We start from the raw sequence: 20,562 nt of genomic DNA, 5'->3' as shown, positions 1-20,562 counted from the left end.
TCAAATAATTTGAAATTGGATTTGAAATCTGAAAACGGTTAAGTATGTTTTCAAAATTTGATTTTGAATTGAAATTTGAAAACGGTTAAATTTGTTTTCAAAGATTTGATTTTGAATTGAAATTTGAAAACGGTTAGATTTATTTTCAAAGGGTTTGAAGTTGGATTTGAAATTTGAAAACGGTTAAATTTGTTTTCAAAGACTTGATTTTGAATTGAAATTTGAAAACGGTTAGATTGGTTTTCAAAGATTTGAAAACGTTTAAATTGGCTTTCAAATGATTTTATTTTGAATTTGAAATTTGAAAACGGTTAAATTCGTTTACAAATATTTGGATTTGAAATTGGAAATTATGAGGATTGAATTCGTCATTACGACGGGTTAGAAAACCGTTTTAACCTTTGAAAGACGGTATGCAAATCGAAAAGTGAGAATTGAAATCGTCATTACGACGGCTTAGAAAAGCCAAATTTGATTTCGAAAACGAGATTTGAAATTTGGAAAGTTGCGCAGGTTGAAATTGTCATTACGACGGTTTGAAAAAAATTTATTTCGAATTTGAAAATTCGAGGGTAGAATTCGTTATTTTGACGGCGTAGAAAGGCGCTTTGAGAATGCAACGGTCGGCAAGGGACCGAGGTTTGAAGCGGCCATTATGACGACGTAAAAGGGTATTTTGAAATAGTTTGTGAAAACCAATTAAGGTTTGAAATCGTCATTACAACGGTATAAAAAGGTGCATTTTGAAATGGTTGTGAAAACCGGATTTGAAAATCGTCATTACGACGGCCTAGAAAGGCATGTTGTTTGAAATGCAACGGTCGGCGAAAGACCGAGGTTTGAAACGGTTGTGAAAAATCGGGTTTAAAAATCGTCATTACGACGGCCTAAAAAGGCGTGCAACGGTCGGCAAAAGACCGAGGTTTGAAACGGCCATTATAACGGCATAAAAAGGTGCTTAGAAACGGTTGTAAAAACCGGGTTTTGAAAATCGTCATTACGACGGCCTAGAAAGGCTTGTTGTTTGAAATGGTTGTAGAAAAACGGGTTTGAAAATCGTCATTACGACGGCCCTAAAAAGGCGTGCTTTTGAAATGGTTGTAGAAAACCGGGTTTGAAAATCGTCATTACGACGGCCTAAAAAGGCGTGCAACGGTCGGCGAAAGGCCGAGGTTTAAAATGGGCATTATAACGGCGCAAAAAGGTGTTTTGAATGGTTATAAAAACCGGGTTTGAAAATCGTCATTATGACGGCCTAAGAAGGCGTGCAACCGTCGGTGAAAGACCGAGGTTTGAAACGGCCATTACAACGGCACAAAAAGGGTGTTTTTGAAAGTTGAAAATGAGACGGGAGGACTTATGATCATATAACACATAAGCACTCACAATTCATTATATTATGCATAATGCTGACACGGGTTTTGGCTTGAAAGGGTGGGTTACACACCAAGCAATCAAACCCCGATTTGCGAGAGGGATACCAGTCCAAACAAAATGTGTAAGGAGGGTGCCCTAGCCTCGTGCTCGAAGGTGATGAAAGCTCTTTGACGAAACAGAAATGTGTAACGTCAATGGTATGCTTGACTCAATCGGGATTCAAAACGCGGGGATGAGAAAACTCACGCCGACGAGACGAGCCAATTGGTCGATAAAGGTTAGGTTATAGGCCCGGACAAGGAACCCGACTTATGACCGTAATATCAATTAATGCACTTTAACCACGACCTCGTTCGAGTTTCACCTCTAAGGATCACAAAGACACAAGTGTCCTATAACTCCCCAGCAGAGTCGCCAATCTGTGGACATGGGCCACGTCTCAGTCTGTAGATTTGGGCCACCTACCGGTCCGTAGTCACGGGCCACCTGCACGCCAAGCCAATCTTTGGACGTACAGCGGTCTTTTGAAAGCCACGCTCGGTGGCGTTGAAATGCTTTCGACCGGATCGCTTTAGATCGGTCGGTTTCGTCTCGGTAAAGGTCTCGAAATGATTAGAGATGTTAGGAGTCGCCACCAAGCATTTGTGGGATGCTTGGAACCCGTTCGAATCCACTTTATACCTAGGTCAACCAAGGCAAAAAGCGGTGTTTGACATAGGTACCAAAGATAAGGAGTCGTCCCCCTTTTAGCATTCTATGCCTAAAATGACTCTCGTACGCCCTGGATAAGGCCATCCACTATCTAAAGGTTCTGAGTAAGGGGTGAGGGTACGTATTGGGAAGCCCTTTAATCGGACACCCAATCCCGCCCGCGTTAGCGGCCTCTACTGATCGATCGTGGTTGTTTAAGTGCAAGAGTTGATAAAACGGTGTAAATGCATGAATGCACATCCAAAAGTCTTAACCTAACATGTGAACTTTCTAAGTCGGTTTGTTAATCCAAGTATCAGGCATAAGATGTCAAGTTGGATTTAAATTGATTTGCATGTGAAAACGGAAATTAAACATCCATTTACCAAGTTCGGGTTATGATGCTTAACACGATCCGTTTATTGAAAAAGGGTGTCAAATGACAAAGTGTAAAAACGTAAGCTTGTCAATCTGATCCGTCATGTATTCGGATTAACCGTAATCGGGATCGTCCTAGACAAGTGCTAAAAACGAGGCAGAACAGTACCAGGCACCCCCGTTAAGGCGCGAGCCTTGATACCCGTCGTGAGGTGTCAAAAATAAATTTATAATCTCCAACTACAACTATAGCTAGCGGCAGTCGGGTCGAACCACAGAGAGGCAGACGTAATTTCTAGTTGTTTAATTTCGGTCTAAGGTAACAATAAGGTGGGGGTTTGATTGGATTTGGTCTAAAGCTAATAGCAGTAAAAGAAATGTAAACTAATGAAATATATGAAATCAAATATAAAAAGGGGGTACTAGGATGGTCGGTACACTATAGTTTCGGCGGCAGCATACTAAATTGGTCTAAATCAAACACATGAGGCGGGAAAACAAGAGGTCCTCTCGGTCCACTCTTAACAGATAGCATCTTTCGATCTCGCTATAAGTCCCTAATATCACTAATACTGACTTTCGTCCTGAAAAGTGACTAACAACCTAAACTTTACCTATCTTTCGATCTCAGCATAGTTTAGTCATTTTAATTGGTGATCTAACAACTGTCCCTATCTCTCGATCTAACGGGTCAGTCATATATTAAGCATTCAACTAGTCGCATGCATTCGATTCATCAAATACAACATTTAAATCAACTAAAACGAAGGTAAACCTCACGTGGTCAGTCGATCGACCAGGTATGGCAGTCGATCGACTGACACGCGATTTCAGGCCAAATTAATACTAATGCCGCCTAATCTATAGATCCCCTACATCCTAGCACGAATAAATTAGCTACTCATACTAAGAACGATAACGACAATAAAATTAATGAAATTAACTACTGAATTCATGCTTAAATTAATGAAACAAAAGGCTAGCATAAAGCGATAAATATGGCTTCGGGAAACTAACTAACAATTCTATACTATGAGCGATAAAGTAATGAAACTGAAAATAAGCAGAGGAAAATACCGCGAAGATGAATGGTAACGGAAAGATTAAAAGAACGAACGAAAGCAATATCCCGAACCCTAATTATTTGATAAAGAACTGAATGTAAAACTTGAATAATTTTCTGAATAAAGGCTAGATGATAGTATCTGTAAACTAGGTTACGTTATATAGAAAGTATACGTAACATAAATCCTAAACCTAATAACTTATGGGCTTGATAAATCTCGATCTTTAAATTTTCGTCTGAGTAGCGGCTTGGTCGATCGACTAAGCATGGCGGTCGATCGACCAGAGTAGCAGTGTACAGTAGCTTCTTGAACCCGCAAGTTGGTCGATCGACTGAGGGTACTGGTCGATCGACTGAAGTAGCTGATAGTTAACTTCTATACCTTCGTGGATTTGTCTTTTGGGCCTTGAATTGCGCACCAAGCTCGTTCCTTAAGTGAATTCTTCACGTCAAATGCAATGCAGGATACTCGGGGACGGATTTAGCTTGATTACCGCTGAATTCTTCACATTTCTGCAATAATGTACAAAAACACGAAAGTAGACGGAAATAGGGAGAAATGTAGCATAAACTACATGAATGAGCTCTGAAATGCGTGTAAAACAGGATGTAAAACATCATATAAAAGACACGCATCAAACTTCCCCAAACCAAACCCTTGCTTGTCCCCAAGCAAGAACTAGACTCGATCTAATGACCTAATGGAACGAGTTCAATCTCAGAGCGAATTGCAACATGTATAGCCTAAACCAATTTAATGCACAACCAACAATCAATTAGCAAATGAATCATGCAAACGAGTTATGGAGTCGTTAAAAACTGCTGAACCGTCAACTATAGAGACTTATCAAATTGGACTCTCACGGGTCGCTCGTATCACACATAAGCACAGGTGAATATATAAGAGGATAGAAAGAATTTATTTTGTAGAGACTCTCACCTAACTACGACCTATAAGAACATGCCTGCAATATAATATGAAAGTGATCTCTATGACCGTACATATGCATTCCAACCAACAAATGACCATGACACATGCCGAGGTCTATATGGGATATGTGAGGTATGGGTAAGAAGAGGCAAATCATTTATGGAAAAGTGGAGGTACAGGTGATCAAGCTAGTACCAAAACGGGACCATATGGCAACATCCAACTTCTTTCTCATAATCAATCGAAACGGTGCTATAGCAAGCACAAAACTCACAATCTCCAAAATAGTAGTAATCAACCAACTCCCCATAAGATATGAATAATACATGGGAGCAAAAATCGCCATAAGATAAAAGCTTGAATTATGCGAAATTGATTTCTTTCGGACCCCAGTCGATCGACCAGAATTGGCAGTCGATCGACCGTATTGAACAGTACAGCACTCTCTTTTTTTTCTTCTTTTTCGAATCATTTTCCATCCTCTTTTTTTTTCTTATTTTTCTTTCAACTTTTCATTCCTTCAACTTCCCTTTCTTTTCATTCTCCCAACAACATCTCAAACATGAGCATAGCCACCAAAAACGAAGTAACAATCCCAAAACTAAACTACTAGCTTGACAAAGGCAGGCTAAATGTAGGATGTAGTAAATAGGACAAAAAGGATATTTTTGGCAGTGTGGAGCTTATGGGTAAAACGAGAAAAGGAAATCTCTACCACATGTGTCAACAAACCACAAACCGAATGCATACAGGTATTAAGCAGATTAAGTTCATATTTATGCACATTTATGTAACATGTCCCATAAGGAGTAACTACTCACATCCTAGATGAATCGGTCATGAATGACACCGGTTATAAGCTCTAAATCTCAGAAATATGATGTAGTTTGCCAAAAATCTAAGTCAAGTCTCAAATTCAGCAAATAATTTAACGAAAACTCGTAGACTATGCAAATGATTCTACTAATAACATGTCAATTAGCAAGGCTTAGGCAAAACAGATGCAAATGCAATGTCATCATGGAAATACTACCGTTCCGACTCAACCTATATGCTAAAATAAACGTGCATTTCTATTGAAATTTTTTTGAAATTTTTCAATTTTTTTTTTTTTTGTATATTGTTATTTATAAGGGAAATGGAATAAACAATGCAAACAAAAATGTAAACGTGAATGCAAGCAAATGATATGCGACGCAAAACCCTTCCCCAAACCAAATCGCACAATGTCCCCATTGTGCAAAATCATGTAATGAAAGAAAAGAGAAACGGGAATTTGCGTAAAATGAAATGAATAAATATGACATGAAGTGGAAATCGGGAACTCACAAGACTTAAAGCGTAGCAAAGGAAACCTCCCCAAACCAGCGTGAGCTAGGAGGTTTCAGTAGCTAGCAGTGCTACTAATAAGTACCTGAAAAAGACAAACAAAGTACCACGCATAAAATCGAGAAAGCAAAAAAAAAAGGAAGCGATATTATGTGCAAAATTAAGAGAATAGAAGAAATAAATAATGAGTCAGAAAATAAAGTGGAGTAGAAAACTCCCTCAATTCCGCAAATCGACCAAACATAGCAGGAGAGAGGTCGTGAACAGGTACAGCAGTGCAGGGTGGTCGATCGACCATAGCAGGCAGTCGATCGACCAAGGCGAAAGGAACAGTAGCTCCTGGGAACTGCAGACCAGTCGATCGACTATACAGCCCAGTCGATCGACTGGAAATACTGCTGTAACTTCAGATTTCTTCGTATTTGCTCAATAACTTGAGCTAATGAGGTCTAAAAACCTGCAAATGCACAATAATACGCGCCCAAAATTGCGCAAAACCCAAAGTAAAGTCTAAAGTACTTAAAAATCCTAGGCAATAAAAATAAATGTGAAGTCTCTCGCACACAAAATACGGTAAATAGTCTTAAAAGCAATAAAGTGTTTGTAAAGCATTTGATCAACTAATAGTTGATCAAGAACGGCCACGTTATGGCCCACTTCGTTGGCTTCTGGCTACTAGAGGTAGCCTCAACGGTGCTCATCTTCTCAGCCGCACCCTTCTTAGCTTCAACATCCGCCGAACTCAACGGATCGACATCCCGGACATCATCCCAGTCGATGATCTCTTCGGACTCGTCAGAATCCAAATCAGACTCCGTTGCTTTGACTGGCTCATCTTCAACATCCTCATCAGTCCCATAGCTAAGGCAACCAAGACCGCCTCGTGAAATGATTGGCTCCTTCGCAGCTGGAGTAACTTGCAGCTCTTCCTTCCCCAAACCAGCTCCCGCAATATCAGAAATAGACGAATCTTCCTCCAATTTGCTCCCAGTCTGGGGCAGAGGTGTCACAACAGGAGTAGAAACAGAGACAGGCATATCAGGAAGTATAAAATAAGATTTCTTTTCAGAAACCGTATTGCAAGTGACAGGCCACATGGGGTCTTTCTTCTTAGCAGGTTGGGCAAAAACAATGGAATGCTTCCCTACTTTAAAGGTCAAGGTTCCCGAACCAACATCTATGACTGCACCAGCAGTGTGCAGAAATGATCTACCCAAAATAATGGGAATATGGGCATCTTCGGGCATATCAAGCACCACGAAGTCAACAGGGAAGAAGAACTTCCCTATTTTTACGGGGATGTCCTCCAAGACTCCTATCGGCTGGACCGCATATCGGTCAGCCATCTGTACTGTCATGTCTGTGACTGCAAACCTAGTTAATTTTAGCTTCCTAGCAAGACTCAAGGGCATTACGCTAATACTGGCTCCTAGGTCACATAAGGCTTTCTCAATAGGAAAGGTACCAATGCTACATGGAACGGAGAAGCTACCTGGGTCTTCTAATTTGTGAGGTGCAGTGTGGGACAAATAAGAGCATGACTCTTTAGTTAATGCGACAGTATGCACAGTTTCAAGTGACTTCTTCTTAGACAAGAGTTGTTTCATGAATTTAGTGTAAGCAGGCACTTGATTGACTAACTCAAGGAAAGGCACTTGTACATTCAAGCTACGAATAACTTTTTCAAATTTATTGAAAGATACTTGTTCCTTCGTCGGCACTAGTCTCTCTGGATATGGGGCTGTAAGAAGTAACTTGGCCCTCTCTTCTAAATCACGCATGCCGGCATCCGTGGAATTAGGCTGAAAGTCCACCACCTTCTCTTTGTTGAAGCTTGACCCCTCTTCAGACCGTCTCAAATGTGAACCATTGATCGACATTGGGTCATACTTCGGAACCAGGACTGGCCCAGCAGCACTCGGGTCTTGCCCCAATATTTTCGGGACTGTCGTACCCCGAAACAAGTGATCCCTTAGGTTGTCGGGCATTGGAGGACGAAATTGCTCACCCTCAGCAGCGGTTCCAGTCGATCGACCAGTGATGTCAGTCGATCGACTGACTTGTACAGGAACAGTAGCTTCTGGTTGTCGCACTTCAGTCGATCGACCGGGTATGTCAGTCGATCGACTGATATACCTGGTAGACGCCTTTTTCTTGCTTTTGCTCGTTCCAGCTTTGTTTTGACTCGATTCCGGCTTATCTTTTTCAACAGCTTCCTCGACCATGGCAGGCCCCTCCAGGGTAGACCCGCTCCTCAAAGTGATGGCATTAAGGGTCTCCTTTTGGTCAGTTTGAGTCGGTAAGTGTCCCGGAGCTCGAGTGGTATTCTTGCTAGCCAATTGAGCAATTTGGCTCTCTAGCAGCTTCATTCCGGCCTCTCTAGCTTGGAACTCTTTCAGCAACAAGTTCTTAAATTCAGCAAAGTCGGAATTTTGGGTTTGTTGCTGCTGCTGTGGGATATACGGAGGCTTTTGATATTGTTGTTGCTTATGAGGGGGCACATAAGGCTGCTGCTGCTGCTGTTGTGGAGATTGAGTTGGATTCAAGACATTCTGGCTACTCCACCTCAAGTTGGGATGGACATTCGGCTCATAGTATGTGTTTGTCTGCCTATAATGTTGAAAGGCAGCACAAGACTCGAAGGGACTAGGACAATTTTCTGAAACATGTCCCTCAGCTCCACATCTTCTACAGACAAAAGGACCGTCTGAAACAGCATTAACATGGTACATCCCTCCTTTTGAAGCTCCTCCCAACTCATATTTGTCAAACCTTGCAGTGAGAGCTTCTAGTGCAGCTACAGAAGAAGATTCAGCAGCCCTCCTCTGATTGCCTCTCGAATTCCCATATTCAACCTTATGAGTTTCCAAATCATCAATGATCTTCCACCCCTTAGTCTCTCCCATGTTCTCAGCAAATCGGCCATTGGCTGCAGCATCCAAAATAGCCCTCTGATCGTCATACAGCCCGTTATAGAACTGATTGCAAAGACTCCATTTTTCGAACCCATGGTGCGGAATGGTTCGCACCAGCTTCTTGAAACGGACCCATGCTTCGTGAAAGTTCTCATCACGTCCCTGTTTAAAGCTCGTGATCTGAGCTCTAATGGCATTCGTCTTCGAGGCAGAGAAGTATTTTTTTGTAGAATGCCAGGGCTAAAGAATTCCAGTCAGTTATCCCATGAGCAGCCCGGTCCAGATCCCTATACCACTCCCTTGCAGCATCGCGGAGTGAGAAAATAAACATAGTTTCTTTTATCTGATCCGGGGTCACGCCAGTTGGTGGGGGTATGGAACAGCAATAATAGATAAAGGTCTCCATGTGCTTAGCTGCATCCTCATTTGCAGCTCCCCCGAATTGGTTTCTTTCAACCAAGTTGATATAGGACGGTTTCAGCTCAAACTTCTTATCCGCCCCTGGTAAAGCAAATCCCTTATAGAGATTCGCGGCTGTCGGCTCAGAGTGACTGGCAATAGTTTCTTCTTCGGCCATGTCTGGAGATGTGACAGTCTCAACTGATGAAGTAGAAACTGGAGAACAAGGTGGATCTTCCTCGAACAGCTCGTTCTCGTAAAAGCTAGAATGGGAACCAGGCTCTTCCTCTGACTGTTGATCTTGGAACAATCTCCTCTTTGCTCGCAAGGTTCTCTCAAGCTCAGGATTGAATGGTAGTAGTTCATCACCCTGTGACATGCGCATAAGATGAAACTACAAGAAAAGTGTAAGAAGAGTTTAAGGAACAGATGTCCCTTAAACTAAGAAACAGACTAAAATAAAACAACTAAAAATTAGAACAATTGCCTCCCCGGCAACGGCGCCAAAATTTGATACCCGTCGTGAGGTGTCAAAAATAAATTTATAATCTCCAACTACAACTATAGCTAGCGGCAGTCGGGTCGAACCACAGAGAGGCAGACGTAATTTCTAGTTGTTTAATTTCGGTCTAAGGTAACAATAAGGTGGGGGTTTGATTGGATTTGGTCTAAAGCTAATAGCAGTAAAAGAAATGTAAACTAATGAAATATATGAAATCAAATATAAAAAGGGGGTACTAGGATGGTCGGTTCACTATAGTTTCGGCGGCAGCATACTAAATTGGTCTAAATCAAACACGTGAGGCGGGAAAACAAGAGGTCCTCTCGGTCCACTCTTAACAGATAGCATCTTTCGATCTCGCTATAAGTCCCTAATATCACTAATACTGACTTTCGTCCTGAAAAGTGACTAACAACCTAAACTTTACCTATCTTTCGATCTCAGCATAGTTTAGTCATTTTAATTGGTGATCTAACAACTGTCCCTATCTCTCGATCTAACGAGTCAGTCATATATTAAGCATTCAACTAGTCGCATGCATTCGATTCGTCAAGTACAACATTTAAATCAACTAAAACGAAGGTAAACCTCACGTGGTCAGTCGATCGACCAGGTATGGCAGTCGATCGACTGACACGCGATTTCAGGCCAAATTAATACTAATGCCGCCTAATCTATAGATCCCCTACATCCTAGCACGAATAAATTAGCTACTCATACTAAGAACGATAACGACAATAAAATTAATGAAATTAACTACTGAATTCATGCTTAAATTAATGAAACAAAAGGCTAGCATAAAGCGATAAATATGGCTTCGGGAAACTAACTAACAATTCTATACTATGAGCGATAAAGTAATGAAACTGAAAATAAGCAGAGGAAAATACCGCGAAGATGAATGGTAACGGAAAGATTAAAAGAACGAACGAAAGCAATATCCCGAACCCTAATTATTTGATAAAGAACTGAATGTAAAACTTGAATAATTTTCTGAATAAAGGCTAGATGATAGTATCTGTAAACTAGGTTACGTTATATAGAAAGTATACGTAACATAAATCCTAAACCTAATAACTTATGGGCTTGATAAATCTCGATCTTTAAATTTTCGTCTGAGTAGCGGCTTGGTCAATCGACTAAGCATGGCGGTCGATCGACCAGAGTAGCAGTGTACAGTAGCTTCTGGAACACGCAAGTTGGTCGATCGACTGAGGGTACTGGTCGATCGACTGAAGTAGCTGATAGTTAACTTCTATACCTTCGTGGATTTGTCTTTTGGGCCTTGAATTGCGCACCAAGCTCGTTCCTTAAGTGAATTCTTCACGTCAAATGCAATGCAGGATACTCGGGGACGAATTTAGCTTGATTTCCGCTGAATTCTTCACATTTCTGCAATAATGTACAAAAACACGAAAGTAGACGGAAATAGGGAGACATGTAGCATAAACTACATGAATGAGCTCTGAAATGCGTGTAAAACAGGATGTAAAACATCATATAAAAGACACGCATCAAGCCTACTGGCGAGGTAAGGGGCTCTGCCCAGGTTTTGGAATATGAAAGCAGAGGGCCTCTTGGGGCGCGAGCCAAGGGGCGACCCAAGGGGGCGTCTCCTGGTTTTTGAAAAGGTTGTTTAAAACCGTATTTGTGATTAAATAATTTGCAAGTATTGTTTGCATGACTCGGAATAATTACTATTATGTTAGTAATATTCGTTGTCGGATTTGCATGTTTGAAAAGCGTAGTTTACAAATAGAAATGTAAAATGTTTGATTTGAACTAAATATGTTAAGTTCATTTCTTTGTAGTTAGCCAAGTTTCTCATCGTGCTCGGATTAAACCGACATGGTATAAAGAACCAAGGATGATTATGAATTATGACTAATATATTTACAAATGTAAACAAATGAGAAAAATGGTAAATAAAAGAAAAGGGTGTTAAAATACCCATTAAAATGTGATTAACCAACAATATCATCAGGTCACGAAATAAACCGTCATGGTATAAAGAACCAAGGATGATTTTTGTAATGGCCAAAATATGTTTATCATAAAAATGAATTAAAATGGTAAATAAAAGAATAGAAATTCCTTTAAAATGTAATTAACCAATTAATATCACCGAGACACGGATTAAACCGTCATGGTATTAGGAACCAAGGGTGATTATGATTTATGGTTAAAAAGTTTGTCATAAAAATGGTTTGAAACATTCGAAATGGTAAAAACCGTAAAAGGAAAGAAGTAAAAATAAAAGAAAGTGTTGAAGGAAAGACGAACTCAAACACGTTTGAGTCGACGACTGGCACCCCATTGAGGCGCGAGCCACCTTGCACAATAAGGGGCTTCTGCCTCAGGCCAAAACTCAGTTTTGGCTCGTCTAACCTAAATTTGAATCGTGTTATGCATCGTTCGTGCTTATAAACTCATCAAAGCAGTAAAGACATAAAATAAATGAGATATTTACACCCTCAAACTTACGTGTATTGATGTTTGCGAAATAGACGACTTTAGAGACGGTTTTCTCGTTGTGACTACTCGCGATCAAAGAAGTTTAAAAAGAGTGCCTTAAAAAAGGATTTGGTTTTGAAAATGAGTTGAAAATATGTTAATTAAAACATGTTGATTAATGTTGAGTTGGTCGAATGGGTCGGTCGAATGCACGGCGACGGTACCAAACAATATGTGTAAGGCTTGTGTTTACGATCGGTAGGTCGTAAACACGTGTCGATTTTGTGACTTAGGAAGTTGAGTATAGAAGTTTAAGGGAGATGTGAGGGGGCGGACTCTCGCGTGAAGATTATGGTGTTTGATGGTGGGTATTTATAGAGAAATGTGGGATGGTAGGTCGGTTGTGTTTGCTTGGAGGCTAAGCAGGCACCCCATTGAGGCGCGAGCTACCCCGTGATACAATGGGGTGTATTGTCCCTTTCAATTTGGACGTGGCCTATTCTCCATCCATTATTGATTTGTGGTAATCAAATAGGATGTCGTGTAACAATATGGACATCTAATAAGATGATTTTGGTGTTACTTGAGGTAGGTGTTTTGTGTGCTTGACTCGGGTTTGACCCGTGTGAGTCGGGATTTGAATTTCGAGTCGGTTTTTGGCCCGGTGTCGGTTTTGACTCTAATTAGGGTCATTTAAATGGAAATGACATGATGAAGACATTCATGGCATTATTTTTGACATTTGAGATTTGGTTTGACTCGGGTTGACTCAGGTTGACTCGAGTTGCGGGTTTCTGAGTCGGTTTTGGGTCCGAAGACGGTTTTAACTCTAAATAGAGTTATTTTAATGCAAATGAAGTTAGAAAACCTTTGAAATCATTTTTCATATCTGAGTAGTGCATCAAACCGTCTCATGTATAGCCAATCCACGTACGCATATCAAAAACACGTTATAGTCCGATCATCATCGGGTGATTTTTAGAAGGTGCAGATACTGGGTATCTACACACTGTTATCTAATTCCGCCTGCAACGACCAGACGACGACGACTACTCCGACAATCACGAACAGATCTGACCACATTCGTCAGTTTATTTAACTCCTCTGGCGGAGTAGTTTCCTCGCCATGTACTTTACCCTTGTGCTCGTCGACGCTCCTTTTTCGGAATCCCTTATTTTCGCCGTGACGGTCGTCGTGGGCTCGTTAGACCACCATTTCACCGCTGCTACAGGGCTAAGGGGAGAGGACGACATGATGATAATGTTGTAGGTTATTGGGCCTTTTGCGACGATGTTGTATTTATAAGGTGGCTGGGTTGTAGTGGGGTGGCGTCTAAGGTTTATGTGTTAGTCAGCTGGGGGCGTAGTGGTGTAGTGCGAACAATATTGTGTTGTTCTATGTTTGTCGGAGTTTCTGAGTTGTTGTGGTCAATTATGGGGCGATGGTAGTTGGTGGGATGTGGGTGGTAAGTGGTATTGGGCGGTGACTGTGGTGGTTGGCGGTGGGCTATGAGTAGTCAGGTTGTTGCATTGGATAAACGAAATATGGTTCGAGGTACACAAATTAACATTTCAGATAGACACATTAATTTGTGTATCTGGAGCACTAGTTTGTGAACTTGGGAGTAACAACTTGTGTATTGAGTAGTTCTTATGGTGATCAAACTGCCTTAAAAATAGTACCGATTTGTGTAATCAATCACAAATTTGGATCTCAGTTGTAATTCTCTATAAATAGGTGATTAAACTGCCTCAAAAATAGTTAAAAAAATATATATAAAAAGGTTGATGTTATGTTTTGTCATCTTCATCCGCTTTCTATCATGCCATCTCGAAGAGCCCTTGAGAATTAAGAAACTAGGATAATTTTACACAATAATTCTCTATAAATAGGTGATTAAGCTAGATACACTTTTTAACCTTTGCTAGATACACTCATTTGACAAGCTAGATACACTCTTTTACCTTGTTAGATACACATATTTAACAAGTTGGATACACTCCTTTACCTTGTTAGATAGACATCTTTGAGAAACTAGATACACTCATTTACCTTATTAGATACACATATTTGACAAGCTAGATACACTTTTTAACCTTTGCTAGATACACATCTTTGACAAGCTAGATACACTCTTTTACCTTGTTAGATACACAACTTTGCCAAGCTAGATACACTTCTTTACTTTGTTAGATACGCATCTTAGGCAAGCTAGATACACTCCTTTATCAAACTAGATACGCGTCTTTAATTTGCTAAATACACTCATGTACCTTGCTAGATACGCATCTTAGGCAAGCTAGATACACTCATTTACCTTACTAGATACACTTCTTTACCTTGTTAGATACGCATCTTAGGCAAGCTAGATACACTCCTTTATCAAACTAGATACGCTTCTTTACTTTGCTAAATACACTCGTGTACCTTACTAGATGCGCATCTTAGGCAAGCTAGATAGTCTCATTTAAATTAAAGGAGTGTATCTAGCAAGTTAAAGGTATGTATCTAGTAATTTAAATTAATGTATCGAGCAAACTAAAGGTATGTATCTAGTAACTTAAAGGAGTATTTAGCAAGTTAAAGGTATGTATCTAGTAATTTAAAGAAATGTATCTAACAAGCTAAATATATGTATCCCACAAATGATATGAGGTACAATTTGTCAACGTGGCGTATTGCTAGGTAATTATATACTAAACCATTTTCAGAAGAAAAAACTAATGGAAGATTGTGGTTTAAAGGGAGGGTGGTCATCAACATAAAGAGGGTGTCTTGCTAATGTTGATGTTATGTTGGAAAGATTTTCCAAGGTTTTTAGCGTGGTGAGGGAGGTTGTGCCTACCCGCCAAACGTCAAGGTTTTTGTGGCCGATCGTGGCGGTCGGGTGGTATAATGGCACTAGTGGGGATAGGGGTGAGGTGAGGTATGGAGGAAACAAAAATTAATGAAATGGGGAACGATTATATTTACAAACATGACAATTGTATCCAAATCAAAACACTTTCAATATAGAAAGGATTTTATAGACAAGAAGAGTTGTTCATACTTTCATTCTTGCTCCCTCCCTCTCATCCTTTGTTTTTTCTCCAAACAAAGGATTACAACTATAAATGCATAATTAAACAAGCCTTTTTGGGGACCATGAAGACATCCCGCCACTTGAACTAGCTTTGCTCTCGCTCCCCTCGTTCCCACATGTCTTCTTTCCGCGTGCCAGGAATTTTTTAAAAGTTCGATCTTTGATATGAATGTACTATCCATTGTCTACGAGAGACATAGCTAGTTATAAAAGTGCAGAGCTAAAATGCATCACCATTACAAATATTTGTTCAAAAAATGATAATCTAAAATTTAAATCGTGACCTATTGGTACAAGCTGAAGGTCTAAGAATCATTAGTTGCAGTTTCAATTACATGATGACCAACCTCTAAATCCTGTCAGAAGGATAATTCAAAAGGGAAGGGGGATGATATCAACACACGTGAATTAATAAGGGAATCCAACAGGAAAATTAGAAGATGCTTGTATTAACAGAATGGTGAAAGGTGAAAAGGTGGATTAGGCCAGAATAAAAAAGACTCAATCAAAGACCCTTTGCCGAGTAAAGGGTGGCATCACAAAAAAGCACGTCTCTTAAAGTCTTTATGGGATGACCTTTCGACAGATGAGCTTGCTCACTCGAGTGCACAAAATTAGCCAAGGTATGATTCCAACCTGCAATTATACTGGTATGAGCACATTTTCAGTTTTCGGTTTATATTCGTATAAGCACAGCTCACCAATCACGTGACTAGAGATAAAAGGTTTTACAAGAATGGGGCACATACTGTCACTTTGTCTGCCGAACCACTGCCTGATTTCCAAGATAAAACATTTCCTGCACCAAGGTATACAAATGATGAAATGAGGTTCCACTCGATTGATTTTTGGATTAAACTAGGGCACAAACAACTAATGATGGTAATTGACCTCATTGTATTAAATATCGGTCAGGACACGGCATGTGACCAAGTTATTAAGGTTTTGAAGGTTACTGCAACCACAATTTGAGACGACATCAGTCGCATTATATCAAAACGATTGAGATAATGCCACATTAACCGATTAAATCAAGCCTCCAACCGAAATTTAGTACCATGATTATTCATCTTTTTGGGAACAACAAAATAGTAGATGTCCCTTACCAAAGGGTTGAACAACTTCTTTGGAAATTGCTGCAATAGGAGATTTCCAAAACCAAAATGCGAGGAGAAGATAAGCTAATGCCTGCAAAACAAACAGGTTGATATAAAATTTGCAATCTCCAACGAATTTAGGAGTAGCACCACAGATCTCTGAGATACAAATACCCACCTTTACAGAGTCACGTACTTCATAAATGGATCGTAAGATGCCTTCCTCTGCAATATCCGTTGTTCTTGATCTGCATAAATGTTCCAACATTTGACAGAAAATTTGGTAGAAAATGGTAACATGGTATCCATATGAAATACTTTCCAAAACTCTAAAGAGTATAAGGCCATCATACACTAATGTAGCAAGTTTGCAAATGTGCTTCTATAAGCACTGGAACATTACTACATAACATACAAACTCAGCTGGAAAGTGAAAAGTGGGCAACAAGAGCTAGCAGTCTAGACTCTACCCAACACAGCTAAATATATGTATCTAATAGCTTAAAAGAGTGTATCTAGCAAGTTAATGGTATGTATCTTATAATCAATACACATTCAAACAATTCTTACTTGTGACGGTCAAAAGTTATAACGGCAATCACAACCAATTTATTTAATGTTAAAAAGGAATGGGGTTGTACATCACCTATTAACCATGTGCACTTTGTATACGTCTTTGAAGTCAAGTGTCTTAGAACGCAATATCTTGAACATACATGAGAAACATATATATGATTAACCAGCCACATACAAAGAAAACACTGCATAAGCCCTACGGGAAAAGAGTAATCCAATCTTCGTTGCATTTTCTATGATCTTTTTCTTCTCTAGAACAGGGCTTCTTTTTTCAGTTTTATTTATTCTATTTTTCATTTTCAGGTTTGTGGGGTCAGGGTCAAAGAACCCAGGCTAACTTCGTTACTCCGAACGAAGAAACAAAAATGCATTCCCAACTGTTAAAAAAACCATAGCTCGGAAGAAAGCAAATTAATTTCACATAACAACTCAAACGAGTTTATTCTAAATATCACACTTAGGCAACCTCAAAGTAACATTATCAAATAAAAGTAAGAAAATTTCATTACATCAATTTGGAGTATCTTCCTCAGAGAGATGAATGTCATCTTGTTTGATTCCCTTAGATAACTGTGCAGCAAGTTCCATCAGCAAAGCAGATACTAGGAGTAAATTTGAAAGCCAGAGAGAACGTCAGGTTGCTATAGGAAACAATCATACCATGTATTTCTAACAAATTAGGTTTAGAACGTACATGATCCCATCCAAGACATCCCCGTCGCAAATAATGACCCGAAAAGTCGCCCAAGTGTAGCACCAAAGCACCAATAAACCCAAACAATCTTGAACCCGATCAACGCAAATGACGATTCTGGTGCACGAGTAAATCCACACATGTTACACTGAGAAGGTAGGCAGACAATAACAAACCTCGCCATCCATAACATCAACAACTCTTGCCCATGTTGAAGATATGGTTATCAGGTTCATCAAAGCAATCTAGAGAGGTACGATGACATCAAATTAGAAGCTTTAATTTCAAAACAGAGAACCGAGGTACACTTAAAACAAGGATATTATCATACCCAAAGGAACAGTCCAATTCTAACTGAGATGTAGTACCACGAGTGGCCATCCCAACCTGATTGGGCGAGATTAGTGTCATTCTCATCAGGATTTTGAACATGCTGAACGAAGAAGAAGGTGCATCGATTGAATTCGGGAGACAAGAAGGGATTAAAACGGCTAAAGCACTACAAGAGAAATAAATTGTGATTATAATTGGATATTGACTGACCGCCAATATTTAGTGATCCTACCTTGATTGAGGCTCTCGATGAATGCCATAACACGAAAAATACAACAAGTGTCAAGGCAAAGAATCTGTGTATCAGCACCAACGCCTGAAAATGTAAAACCAACCTATACATGAATACATTGCTGTTAACCTTGGAACTTAAGTACATATGCAAACATAGATAAAGCAAAAATCCCGCTGTGATTTACCATGATCATACACAAAGAAGCAATGTTCCTTAATAAAATAAGCATGGAAACTTGAACGACGAAAACTTGCACATACCGCAACTCACGCTAATATGTCAAGCTCCGTGTTATAAGCTACTAACCCTAGCATATTACACATACATATCATAACAAAACTTTGTGCAATATACCATCAGATTCTAAATAAAAATTGGTAAGTGCCTCAAACTCAACAGAGATGAAAACTATCAGATACTCCATATGTGTTTGATCCTGGAGGACCCTTGACGGGGCTTATCATTGATTCTGTGGTAACATGTTTGCAACACGGATGGTATTATGTTATGTACTTATGTGTCGTTTCAAAAAATCTCTATTATGATCCTCCAGGACAAGGATCATGTGAAGGGCCAAGTTTTGATACGCATTAAAAATATGAGGAAGGCATATTTAATTATACCACTTTATATTTTGTTTGCCCTTCTCCTACAGCTATATAATCCCGATACTTAGCTTAGTTCCTACTTAGAACTAGCTTATGAATGGATGAATCATAGATACACTTCTTTAAGTTATTAGATGCATACCTTTAGTTTGCTAGATACACTACTTTAAGTGAATAGATACATACATTTAGCTAGCTAGATACACTTATTTAAATTAGTAGATAGATACGTGTAGCTTTCTAATACATAATAAGGGAAAGAGCTTAGGGTTGGGTTCGGGCCGCCTAATCCAACCCTAAACCCTTACGCGTCCTACTTTTGGATAGATACACTCTTAAGTTACTACATACATACCCTTAATTTGCTAGATACAGTGCTTTAAGTTACTAGATACATACCTTTAGCTGGTTAGATACACTCCAATAAGTTATGAGATACATACCCGTAGCTTGTTAGATACACTCAAATGTATAAGAACAAACAAACAGAGAATGATGAAACAAGCCCTCTTGTGAAGGTAATATGGTCAAGAAGCTTCTCTTTTACAATATCTTCTGCAGAAAATTTTCATGATGGCAAAATGTAGTGCATTATCAAGTAAAGGTGAAATAACACAACAGGGCTTGTTGCAATTTCAATTGAATCTAATTGTTGCAATTTCAGGGAAAATCAATTATACCTTTTGTAATCTAAAAACTAGTTTAGATCCCGCGCAAATGGGCGGTAAATATAGGCCTTTTAATTTTTAGTGTATTAGTTATAAATTTTAGATTTATATCTCGCGAATTTTTATAAAAAATAACTAATATTAAAATTAATCAAAAGAATTGAATAATTCCATTAATTGTGTTATTTATGAAAATATTTTAACTACATCAAAAAAAAATTAAAAAAAAAATTCGTCACGAAGTTAATAATAGGAGATACAGTTTTTATGTATAGATTATTTTAAATGGAAAATTAGTTTAATAAATGAAAATCTAATTTGCTTCAATATACGGAGTATAAGTTTGAGCACTTTGGAGGGAAAACTTTAGAGAAGTTGTATTCTCTTAGTATATAGGAGGATTTATACTTTTAAAATTTGCACCTCATTAATATTTATCAATTCACTACTTCACTCCATTGTATTTTGATATGAAACAAAAAAATTGAAATGGAAAACTAATAAAAAAAATTATTTAAGTTGTGAATTTTTTTTTAGTGAATGTTTTTTATCACGAAGCTAATAGTAAGCATGTGTCAAGTTATTCTCTACAGTAATAATTATTGCATTACTGAAAAATTTAGCAACTTATACTTTATAATTTAATACGAGTATCAATTTTATTTTATTTTAATGAAAAAATCATAATTATGAATTTATTTAAAAAATTAGAGTTTATTTATAAGAATATATTCATTGAAAAGATAATAATGTAATGAAAGAAAATTTTATTTATTACCTTATTTAGCTAGATGCTTTTTGGAGGGAAAACTAAGAGAATTTTTATTCTCTTAGTAGTAGGGGATGCAAGGAAAACTCACAATTTTCTGGCTAATCAGACAGAAGACAAATCATCAAGCAAACAAATACTAATTACACAGTAAAAATGTAAACTCATAACCAATTAACAGCTGAATGTATGGTAATTTTAAGTTTAAACAAGAAATGAGGAAAAAATCGGGAGTACCTGGGAATTTGACTTGTCGGTGGTAACTCATCTTTGATTTCTTCGAATTTGATGGATCTATTTCCCAAATAATGCACATCAAGTGGAGTTCAGAACCCTAATTCATCATCAAGAGCATGAAGGACGATTTGATCATACTATTGCCGACGATTTCCTGTCACAAATTTAATTCTCCGGCGTGCAGGTCTTGTTCTTCCGGCATCGTTGGTAGATTAGGTGGT

General features: G+C 38.9%; 1 long non-coding RNA gene and 1 other non-coding gene across 2 annotated transcripts; one reads left to right on the top strand and one right to left on the bottom strand.

Annotated features, from left to right (window-relative positions):
* Window positions 1-8,774: 8,774 nt before the first annotated feature.
* Window positions 8,775-8,881, top strand: LOC141622527 (small nucleolar RNA R71). Its single transcript, XR_012533002.1, has one exon. It is a non-coding gene; the product is annotated as a small nucleolar RNA R71 (small nucleolar RNA).
* A 6,400-nt stretch (window positions 8,882-15,281) lies between these two features.
* LOC141589124 (uncharacterized) lies at window positions 15,282-16,305 on the bottom strand. Its single transcript, XR_012520125.1, has 3 exons — window positions 16,231-16,305; window positions 15,874-15,923; window positions 15,282-15,760 (listed from the first exon to the last, which is right to left on the bottom strand). It is a non-coding gene; the product is annotated as an uncharacterized LOC141589124 (long non-coding RNA).
* Between the last annotated feature and the right edge of the window lie 4,257 nt (window positions 16,306-20,562).

This window comes from Silene latifolia, chromosome 1, assembly GCF_048544455.1.
Source record: "Silene latifolia isolate original U9 population chromosome 1, ASM4854445v1, whole genome shotgun sequence".
NCBI lineage: Eukaryota > Viridiplantae > Streptophyta > Magnoliopsida > Caryophyllales > Caryophyllaceae > Silene > Silene latifolia.
The sequence above is the reverse complement of the archived record's forward strand: the minus strand, read 5'-3'. Positions and strand labels throughout refer to the sequence as shown.